Here is an 11965-nt window from a genome sequence, read left to right on the forward strand (position 1 = left end):
AATAAGGACTGAGCTTGAGGCCCCGTTTACACTTAATCAGTTGGTACACATTTTTTTTTCTTCTCCATAGCAGTGCATTATGAAAAATCTTTCAGTTAAAATGTGTATAGTGTGAACTGAGCCATAGGAAAACATGGGCATTACTTTGAAAATCAGTTGACCTTTCAGTTTTAACTGAGTGCAACTGATTAAGTGTAAATGGGGCCTAATCCTTATGGGTGACACTTATTACACTTATTTTAATAGGAGACACATCAGTCCTCAAACTATACCTTAATCCTAAACATATCATATGAGAGAGAGAGAGAGAGAGAGAGAGAGAGAGTTGAGCATATGCTTACAGCATCTCCCAGTGTCTGCATCTGTTTGCCCGTTATCCTCCCCATTCAAAGGGTCCTGATCGGCACCCTGTGACCCTCACATACTATGCTGTGCATGTGCAGTGTGTCCGCCGGGCCGGGTACGTTTTGGTTTGGGAGTGCGCACGTAAAGCACTTGGGGTTCCACTTCCCAGCAAGCGTGGTCACAAGACGCTCAAGCAGACATACTGTGCATACACAGTGTAGTATGTCTGGGTCAGAGGATACCGACCAGGACACTAAAGCTCAACACACACCATACAATCTTGGTTGTACAGAATTACCAAATCTATGTAGTATAAGGGCCAACAGATTGAAAACACCTGGAATGATTGATTGGATAAGCTCTTATACTACATGAAAGTGGTAAGATTGAACAATCAAGATTGTATGGTGTGTGTTGAGCCCTTAGAATGGGGAGGGAAACAAGCAAACAGAGGCAGACGCCGGGAGGTGCAGTAAGCATATGTACAACTCCCCTCACACACAGAGCCTCAATTTGAGGATATGTTTCGGACCAATGTATCGTTTAAAGGAAATATCAGGCATTTGCTTCCTGTTGCTTCCTCCAGCCCCTGGAAGACTGTGTCCCTCACCGCAGCTCCGCTCTCAGCCGGTCTCCCGGGGTCACCTCGGTTGCAGATGCTGACCTGGCGAGGTCGGTATCTTCTGCGCCTGCACAGAACGCTCCCAGCTACGTGAGCGTGATCTCGCAGGTGCAGAAAATACCGACCTCGCCGGGTCGGCATCTGCAACCGAGGTGACCCCGGGAGACCGGCTGGGAGCAGAGCTGCGGTGAGGGACACGGTCTTCCAGGGGCTGGAGGAAGCAACAGGTAAGTAGATCACATTTTCTTTAAAATACCTGATATTTTCTTTAACCCTCACTAACCACTGATATCCCCACTTCTCTAGCTGAGTGACTACATTACTCCCCCCTTCTGAACCATGTCCCCTAATGAGGCAATCCTATGCTTCCCTTTACTCTTTCAAGTGGCCTCCCTCCCCATCTGACACCTACAACCTGGCCTTCAGCAGCGTTTCCATAGGGCAACACTTCAGCACCGGCCAGCTGTTACCTGACCTGATTACAGCAGCAATGACATCTGATCAGGTCAGGTGACAACTGGACATAGCTGAGGTGTCACCCTATGGAAACACTGGAAAGCATCACAGGATTGTCTCAGCAGGGGGATACTGTTCAGAAAGGGGGGGGGGGAGGCAGGGGGGAGCATTACAGTGTCAGCTAGGAAAAGGAGGGAGGAGGATCAATTAGGGTCCCAAGCCTCTCTCAGTCTCTCTGCATGATCAGTCACTCACTTTGTCCCTGTACCTGGATGCAGATCTCACTGGCTGCAACGCAGGTCTGTGTAGCTGTACGCTGTCCTGTGATAGGAATAGCATAGTAGCACTGGCATCTTCAAATGTCCCGGGCACAGGCTGAACCAATGGGGGCAGAGCTGTAGCCTGCAGCAATCATCCTAAATACATTTGTTTGCAGCATGAGCATTCCGTGCTGCTCTCCCACCACTCGGCTGTCACGTTACTAACCAGACCTTAGCCTGCCCTGCACCATGTGAGAAGGAGGGGGGACGGAGCTTTTTGTGTCTAGCTCTGATTTCTCTTCCTCCCTCCCCCCTACACACTTTGAAGTAACAAACTTTCTCCCCTAATAGCTTCCGGCTGCTACAGAGCGTGCAAAATAAATAAAGCCAGCTGAGACACAGTGCACAGAGCCGCCCTCATCTCCCTGACACCCCCGCCTGTAGCTTGCTCGCAGCTGAAAGGCAATGCTGCGTCCTGACTCCCTCACTCCCTGTGTGTAGTAATTTATACAGTGGACGCTCGCTGTGAACTGACGTGATGCGGGTGGGCCGATTAATTATCTCCTGCGCTCACTGCTCTGCAGCTCTTTCTCTGCGTAGGGGCACATTCAGGACCCGCCCCTGTCCTATAAGCCCGCCTATAGGCACGTGCCTAGAGTGCCTTATGGGAAATCCGTCCCTGCCGCCGATGTAGGTGGCCATGCTCTCCCCTCATGCTGCAACCCCTCCTGCCCCCCAAAACGACCTAAGCGTGCTCATCCAAATTTTCACAGGGGGCCAGTGATTTCTAGTTACACCCCCTGATCCAGGCAGCCATTTTCACTCCTGCCTGTAGTCAGTGTAGGGAGTGGAGGTGCCGTTTGTTGTGCTGCAGATACCGGGACAGTGTTAGATAGGCTGTATTGTTATATTGTGCTGTGTAGCTGCTTCCTATGTGCTCTGCTACTCGTAGTACACCAGCTAGGGACCCCCAATAGTACTTTTGAGGAATCGTCTTGACTAGATAGACTGTATTTATATTGTGTTTTGTAGCTGCTTCCTAGGTGCATGCTACTTGTAGTGCACCAGCTAGGAACCCCCAATAGTCCTTTTGAGAACTCATCCTGACTAGTGTTGGGCGAACATCTAGATGTTCGGGTTCGGGCCGAACAGGCCGAACATGGCCGCGATGTTCGGGTGTTCGACCCGAACTCCGAACATAATGGAAGTCAATGGGGACCCGAACTTTTGTGGTTTGTAAAGCCTCCTTACATGCTACATACCCCAAATTTGCAGGGTATGTGCACCTTGGGAGTGGGTACAAGAGGGAAAAAAAATTAGCAAAAAGAGCTTATAGTTTTTGAGAAAATCGATTTTAAAGTTTCAAAGGGAAAACTGTCTTTTAAATGCGGGAAATGTCTGTTTTCTTTGCACAGGTAACATGTTTTTTGTCGGCATGCAGTCATAAATGTAATACATATAAGAGGTTCCAGGAAAAGGGACCGGTAACGCTAACCCAGCAGCAGCACACGTGATGGAACAGGAGGAGGGTGGCGCAGGAGGAGAAGAAGGCCACGCTTTGTGAGACACAACAACCCCGGCCTTGCATGAGGGCAAGAAGCGTGCGGATAGCAGGCTTTGTACCGCCATGCAGTCATAAATGTAATAAAGATAAGTGGTTCAATAAACAGGGACCACGCGGCAACGCTAACCCAGCAGCAGCAGACGTGATGGAACAGGAGCAGGCGCAGGAGGAGAAGGCCACGCTTTGTGAGACACAACAACCCAGGCCTTGCATGAGGGCAAGAAGCGTGCGGATAGCAGGCTTTGTACGGCCATGCAGTCATAAATGTAATAAAGATAAGTGGTTCAATAAACAGGGACCACGCGGCAACGCTAACCCAGCAGCAGCAGACGTGATGGAACAGGAGGAGGCGCAGGAGGAGAAGGCCACGCTTTGTGAGACACAACAACCCAGGCCTTGCATGAGGGCAAGAAGCGTGCGGATAGCATGCTTTGTACCGCCATGCAGTCATAAATGTAATAAAGATAAGTGGTTCAATAAACAGGGACCACGCGGCAACGCTAACCCAGCAGCAGCAGACGTGATGGAACAGGAGCAGGCGCAGGAGGAGAAGGCCACGCTTTGTGAGACACAACAACCCAGGCCTTGCATGTGGACAAAAAGCGTGCGGATATAGCAGCAATGCTTTTTGCCGCCATGCAGTCATAAATGTAATACAGATGAGAGGTTCAATAAACAGGGCCCGGAAACGCAACACCATCCCAGATGTTCATTGGTCATGTTACTTGGTTGGGGTCCTGGAGTGTTGCGTAGTCATTTCCAATCCAGGATTGATTCATTTTAATTTGAGTCAGACGGTCTGCATTGTCTGTAGAGAGGCGGATACGCCGATCTGTGACGATGCCTCCGGCAGCACTGAAACAGCGTTCCGACATAACGCTGGCTGCCGGGCAAGCCAGCACCTCTATTGCGTACATTGCCAGTTCGTGCCAGGTGTCTAGCTTCGATACCCAATAGTTGAAGGGTGCAGATGGATGGTTCGACACAGCTACGCCATCTGACATGTAGTCCTTGACCATCTTCTCCAGGCGATCGGTGTTGGAGGTGGATCTGCACGCTTGCTGTTCAGTGGGCTGCGGCTGCATGGGTGTCAGAAAATTTTCCCACTCCAAGGACACTGCCGATACCATTCCCTTTTGGGTACTAGCTGCGGCTTGCGTTGTTTGCTGCCCTCCTGGTCGTCCTGGGTTTGCGGAAGTCAGTCTGTCTGCGTACAACTGGCTAGAGGAGGGGGAGGATGTCAATCTCCTCTCTAAAGTCTCCACAAGGGCCTGCTGGTATTCTTCCATTTTGACCTGTCTGACTCTTTCTTCAAGCAGTTTTGGAACATTGTGTTTGTACCGTGGATCCAGAAGGGTATAAACCCAGTAATTGGTGTTGTCCAGAATGCGCACAATGCGTGGGTCACGTTCAATGCAGTCTAGCATGAATTGAGCCATGTGTGCCAGAGTCCTACCAGAATCCTCATCATCCTCTTGTGAGCGTTGTGATAGTTGTTGTGATGCATCATAGTCGTCACCTTCCTCCTGGTCTGCTTCTGCTGACCATTCGCGTTGAATTGTGGAAGTCCAACGTGCACCGCTCTGGCCCTCGTCAGTGGTGGCATGAAATTCCTGCTCCAACTCCAGCTGTTCCTCCTCCTCTTCTTCGTCATAGCTGCTGGGGCCAGCGTTCCCTGAGGCGGATGGCCTGATGTTGGTACCATCACGCTGATCGTTTTCTCCTTCAGATTCCCCCAGTTGCATCATGACAGCTGTTTCCTTGATTTTTAACATCGACCTCTTCAGTAAACACAGCAGTGGTATGGTAATGCTGACTGAAGAGTTGTCACTGCTCACAAGCAACGTGGATTGCTCAAAATTTTGGAGGACTTGGCAGAGGTCCAACATGTTGGCCCAATCGGATCCACAGAAGCTTGGCAGCTGGCCGGATGCGCCTCGGTACTGCGCCGTCATGTACTGGACCACTGCACTCTTCTGCTCGCAAAAGCGGGCTAGCATGTGCAGCGTAGAATTCCAGCGCGTAGGGACATCACACAGCAAGCGATGGTGGGGGAGATTGAAGCGCTCCTGCATCTTGGCGAGTGCCCCCGAAGCAGTACTGGAATTTCTACAATGTTTGGACACTCGACGCACCTTCAACAGCAGATCGGGCACGCCTGGGTATGTCCTCAGGAACCGCTGAACTACTAGGTTCATCACGTGCGCCAGGCAAGGGATGTGTGTCAGCTTAGCCAACCTTAAAGCGCGAATGAGATTACTCCCATTATCACACACAACCATGCCCGGTTTCAGGTCCAGCGGTGCCAGCCACAAATCCGTCTGTTCCTTTATTCCCCTCCAAATTTCCTCCCCTGTGTGCTGCTTATCCCCAAGGCAGATTAGCTTCAGCAACGCTTGCTGACGCATGCCAACAGCTGTGCTGCACTGCTTCCACGATCCTACTGCTGCTGGGTTAGCGTTTCCGGATGAGGTACAGCTTTGAGATGCGTTGGAGGAGAAGGAGTCAGAGAGGTAGGTGCTGCTGTTATCCAGTGGGAGGGACGGCGGTGCAGCTGTTTGTGGCGTGGGCAACACCCGTGCCGTAGCAGGTGAGGAATCGCTGCCAGGCTCCACAAGGTTCACCCAGTGCGCGGTAAGGGAGATGTATCTACCCTGGCCGAACGCACTCGTCCAGGTGTCAGTGGTGAGGTGAACCTTGCAGGCAACGGCATTCTTCAAGCTTCGGGTTATTTTGCTGACCACGTGCTCATGCAACTCAGGCACTGCAGAGCGTGCAAAGTGGTAGCGGCTGGGAACCACGTAACGTGGGATGGCCACTGACATCATGCCCTTGAAGCTGTTTGTCTCCACCAATCGATATGGCAGCATTTCGCAGGCCAGAAGCTTGGCTATGCTGGCTGTTACTGCCACGGCCCGGGGGTCATTTGCTGGCAATTTCCTCTTGCGCTCAAACATCTCCGACACAGACAACTGAACCGTAGCGCTGCACACGGAAGGGCTGTTGGTTGTTGTGTTTGATGAACACTGGGAGACCTCAAGAGCACTACTCCGGAAAGTGACAGTGTCAGCGTCGTCTGATGTTTGTGAATGTTGTGAACCACGCAATGGCTGGGCTACTGCTGCTGCTGAGGCGGGTCTGGTGAACCCAAGGGAGGCAGTGTTGTTTCTGGTACCCTGTCCTGACGCGTTTGCCCAAAGAGTGGGATGTTTGGATAGCATGTGACGGCTCATGCTGGTGGTGGAGAGGTTGTTAATATTTTTCCCCCTGCTCAGGCGGGTCTTGCACACCTTGCAAATCGCCATGGTAACATCCTCAGTGCAGTCTTCAAAGAAAGCCCAGACTTTGGAGCACCTGCCTCCTTGCTGGCGATTTCTGTTTGCTCCTCTTTTGCCTCTCACTTGAACTTCCACGCTTGTGGTGCCTGAAATTGCGCGCCGCCTACCTTGTGGCACAAGGCGAACTCGTGCAGCAGTGTGTTCTTCAACAGACTCATCTGTGCTGCTGCTACGACGGCGATGTTCTCGTTCACAAACAAAATCTGGGTCTCTGTCCACATTGTCCATACCCTCCTCTTCCATCTCCTCAAACTCGTCATATGTCATTGTGGGCCACCGCCGTGGAGTAGAGCTCCCCACAACAACCTCTGCGCAGCACACTCCAACGTCGTCTTCCAGATCTTGTCGGCCGACCTCCTGCAATTGCAACCCCTCCTGCCCAAATTGCTCTGGGATTTGGGTTTCCGAGTCCTCTTCGGACTCGCCTCGTATTTCAGTGCGCGGTACATTTCCCACAGTTAACGGTTGTGAATCCAGGCACAACATTTCTGGCTGTTCCTCCATTGACCTTTGAAAGGTGGAAGTTTGTTGGGCTGGGAATAGCTCCTGCGAATACCCCATTGTGTCCTGAGGTAATTCATCGGACTGGTTATCTGGCAGTTGTGTGCGTGGTGTCGCTGCCGGTTGTGTCAGCTTTGTGCCCACTGGCTCCTTGTAACTGGCTGAGGACTCGGACCTCGTGCGTGATGTGCTGGTGCTGCTTAACCCACTGCTGGACGCTTGAGAGGTCATCCAAGTAATTATCTGGTCCTGTTCTTTTGGATTTGTGAGGGTTGTTGTCCTGGACAACATGGGTGGTATTGAGTGGGTTTTCTTGGGTGCTCCCCTGTGGCCTGTACGTGAACCGTCAGGGGAAACACCTCTTCCCTTGCCCCTCCCTCTTTCACCGGATTTCTTCCTCATTTCACTTATCCTTACAGTACACGCTGACTGGCAGCAGTACAGTGGCAGTACAGAAATGCTATACAGTACCACTATTCCCAGCAGCGACACAGAGCACAATGCTATACAGTGACGGGTGAGCGGTGTACCACTATTCCCAGCAGACACAGAACAGTGAACAGAATGCTATATAGTGTGGCTGAGCGAGCGGTGTACCACTATTCCCAGCAGACACAGAACAGTGAACAGAATGCTATATAGTGTGGCTGAACGAGCGGTGTACTACTGTTCCCAGCAGACACAGAACAGTACACAGAATGCTATATAGTGTGGCTGAGCGAGCGGTGTACCACTATTCCCAGCAGACACAGAACAGTGAACAGAATGCTATATAGTGTGGCTGAACGAGCGGTGTACTACTGTTCCCAGCAGACACAGAACAGTACACAGAATGCTATATAGTGTGGCTGAACGAGCGGTGTACTACTGTTCCCAGCAGACACAGAACAGTGAACAGAATGCTATATAGTGTGGCTGAGCGAGCGGTGTACCACTATTCCCAGCAGACACAGAACAGTGAACAGAATGCTATATAGTGTGGCTGAACGAGCGGTGTACTACTGTTCCCAGCAGACACAGAACAGTACACAGAATGCTATATAGTGTGGCTGAACGAGCGGTGTACTACTGTTCCCAGCAGACACAGAACAGTACACAGAATGCTATATAGTGTGGCTGAACGAGCGGTGTACCACTGTTCCCAGCAGACACAGAACAGTGAACAGAATGCTATATAGTGTGGCTGAGCGAGCGGTGTACCACTATTCCCAGCAGACACAGAACAGTGAACAGAATGCTATATAGTGTGGCTGAGCGAGCGGTGTACCACTATTCCCAGCAGACACAGAACAGTGAACAGAATGCTATATAGTGTGGATGAGCGAGCGGTGTACCACTATTCCCAGCAGACACAGAACAGTAAACAGAATGCTATATAGTGTGGCTGAGCGAGCGGTGTACCACTATTCCCAGCAGACACAGAACAGTGAACAGAATGCTATATAGTGTGGCTGAGCGAGCGGTGTACCACTATTCCCAGCAGACACAGAACAGTGAACAGAATGCTATATAGTGTGGCTGAGCGAGCGGTGTACCACTATTCCCAGCAGACACAGAACAGTGAACAGAATGCTATATAGTGTGGCTGAGCGAGCGGTGTACCACTATTCCCAGCAGACACAGAACAGTGAACAGAATGCTATATAGTGTGGCTGAGCGAGCGGTGTACCACTATTCCCAGCAGACACAGAACAGTGAACAGAATGCTATATAGTGTGGATGAGCGAGCGGTGTACCACTATTCCCAGCAGACACAGAACAGTAAACAGAATGCTATATAGTGTGGCTGAGCGAGCGGTGTACCACTATTCCCAGCAGACACAGAACAGTGAACAGAATGCTATATAGTGTGGCTGAGCGAGCGGTGTACCACTATTCCCAGCAGACACAGAACAGTGAACAGAATGCTATATAGTGTGGCTGAGCGAGCGGTGTACTACTGTTCCCAGCAGACACAGAACAGTACACAGAATGCTATATAGTGTGGCTGAACGAGCGGTGTACTACTGTTCCCAGCAGACACAGAACAGTACACAGAATGCTATATAGTGTGGCTGAACGAGCGGTGTACCACTATTCCAAGCAGACACAGAACAGTGAACAGAATGCTATATAGTGTGGCTGAGCGAGCGGTGTACCACTATTCCCAGCAGACACAGAGTGGCAGTAAACAGAATGCTATATAGTGTGGCTGAGCGAGGTACACAGAGTGGCAGTAAACAGAATGCTATATAGTGTGGCTGTGCAAGCGGTGTACTACTATTCCCAGCAGACACAGAGTGGCAGTAAACAGAATGCTATATAGTGTGGCTGAGCGAGGTACACAGAGTGGCAGTAAACAGAATGCTGAGCGAGCGGTGTACTACTATTCCCAGCAGCGACACACAATGACTGGGGGGGACCCTGGCTAGCGTGGCTGGAGCGCGAACTACCCTGCCTGCCTACCCAAAGCTAAACCCACAGACAAATGGCGGAGATATGACGTGGTTCGGGTATTTATTTACCCGAACCACGTGACAGTTCGGCCAATCAGAGCGCGTTCGGGTCCGAACCACGTGACCCGTTCGGCCAATCACAGCGCTAGCCGAACGTTCGGGGAACGTTCGGCCATGCGCTCTTAGTTCGGCCATATGGCCGAACGGTTTGGCCGAGCACCGTCAGGTGTTCGGCCGAACTCGAACATCACCCGAACAGGGTGATGTTCTGCAGAACCCGAACAGTGGCGAACACTGTTCGCCCAACACTAATCCTGACCACAAAAGTAATTTTGTGTACTAACACTGAGTCTGCTGTGCACTGTACCAATATTTTGTATTGTGGTGTGAGGTGTGTTGTAGCAACACAACACCTCTGTACAATGTAGTTTGTGGCTGGCTGCATCACCGTTCTAGCTAGCACCTGTTTTTAAAGGTGTATGTCACCATACTTTTATTAAAGTTGTTTTGAGATACAGGTAGTCCCCGGTTAACAAATGAGATAGGGACTGTAGGTTCGTCCTTAACCTGAACTTGTTCTTAAGTCAGAACATTGTGCCATCTCTGTCCCCTGTACCACCTCTGTGCCCCCCTGTGCCTCCAACGTCCCCCTCTGTGTCACCTCTGCCCTTTGTACTTGTTTATACAAGTTTAAACGCCATTTTTTGTTTGATTTTTTAGAATCGATTCTCTCAAAAACTACAAGTCCAATTAGAAAAAAAAAAATTGACTTGTTCCCATGGAAACAGAGAATCCATGGCGTTCGTATCGGCAGGTCATTCGTAAGTCGGGCATTCGTAAGTCGGGGGCTACCTGTAGTTTTACGCACAGAAGTGATGGAGGTTGTAACAGAGGGCAGTGGGGTGGCCACATACCCCAGAGGAGACAACGGGCCGACTGGCTGCAACATTTGGTGAGTCACTACACATAGTGGGGAAACCTAATTTGAAGTCTCCATTATTGTTATATTGCATGGACTGATATAGAGCGCTGCCATTTCCTGCTATTTCGATTGAGTAGATATAACACATATCTCAGTGGAGTGCACCGCCGGAGGTATATGGTGTTTTTCAGGCCAAGGACTTTTTATATAAAGTTACTAGCACTGTTTATTTTTCATTGAGTGCTGTATACTATGATTTGAATGTGCCTGCCACATTCTCCTGGTCCATGCTACAGTGCCTGACACTAATGTGTCATTAGAGTGGATACATGTCATAAATTGGCCATAAAAAACACACATATTTCATGCTCCTCTGAATACTGGCGTTCTTTTCCATTGGGCAGAAAGGATGGTATGGCTGTAGAGTGGCGTTTCTCGCACCACACATTTTTCAGGCCTACAGTGGAGGCAATTACAATGTGTAATGTATAACATTTGACATGACATGTTTGAAATACAAATTTTTGATGACATACAATTTAAAAAAAATGTAATACATATATTTGCAAATGAATGACACTTTCGTAAGGCATCTCTGAGGACTGGTGCTCTTTTACATCGGGCAGGAAGGATGGTGAGGCAAACTATGTAGGGTAAAGTCATTGGTAACGTGGCACGTTCAGTTGAAATATTTGAAATGTTGAAATTTTAGGCCACAAAAACTTTCAAAATGTAATAGATAAATGTGTAATGACATGCATTTCTGGTCTCTGCAAAAGTGGCTGCATATAACAATTTTTTTAGGCAGGTAACTGTGGTGGCCATACTAAAGATTTTATTTGAAAACATTTTGAAACTATATGGGATTTTTGGCATTTATGGATGAAAAAAAGCCTCTGTGTAACATACGTAATTTTTGTGGAATGTGTAACATACGTAATTTTTGTGGAATGTGTAACATACGTAATTTTTGTGGAATATTTTGCTCATGATCCACCTCCACCATGCCACTGCCCGTGTTTCGGTACACTTTGTACACCTTTTTTAACCACTTGAGGACCGCAGGTTTACACCCCCCATAGTGACCAGACAATTTTTCACAACTGAGCACTCTGCAGCTTTAAAAGTTCGCTGCAGGGCCGTACAGCTTAGCACACAAATGAATCTTGCCTCATTTCATGCCACTAGGAGGTCTTTCTTTTGGTGGCCTCTGATTGCTGCTGCGATCGTTAGATTTTTTTTCCCCCCTAAATTGGCCCTAGGCTGCGATCCATACTTGTAACCTCCTCTCATAGACATCAGCCTATGAGAAGGACTTGATTGAGAGCAACTCGGAGGGACAGCTAAGTGTCCCCTGTACAGTGCTGCGCTAGATCGCACTGCTGTACAGATGTAAACAAAGGGTTTTTTTCCCCTTTCTCTTCCTAACAGCCTGTCAGCCAGATCGCAGCTGGCAGGCTAATCACGGAGCTCTGCTTCATGTCTCTGCATGGAACAATGTTCCCTGCTAATTCGGACCTGT

Source organism: Hyperolius riggenbachi, chromosome 1 (assembly GCF_040937935.1).
Source record: "Hyperolius riggenbachi isolate aHypRig1 chromosome 1, aHypRig1.pri, whole genome shotgun sequence".
Taxonomy (NCBI): Eukaryota; Metazoa; Chordata; class Amphibia; order Anura; family Hyperoliidae; genus Hyperolius; species Hyperolius riggenbachi.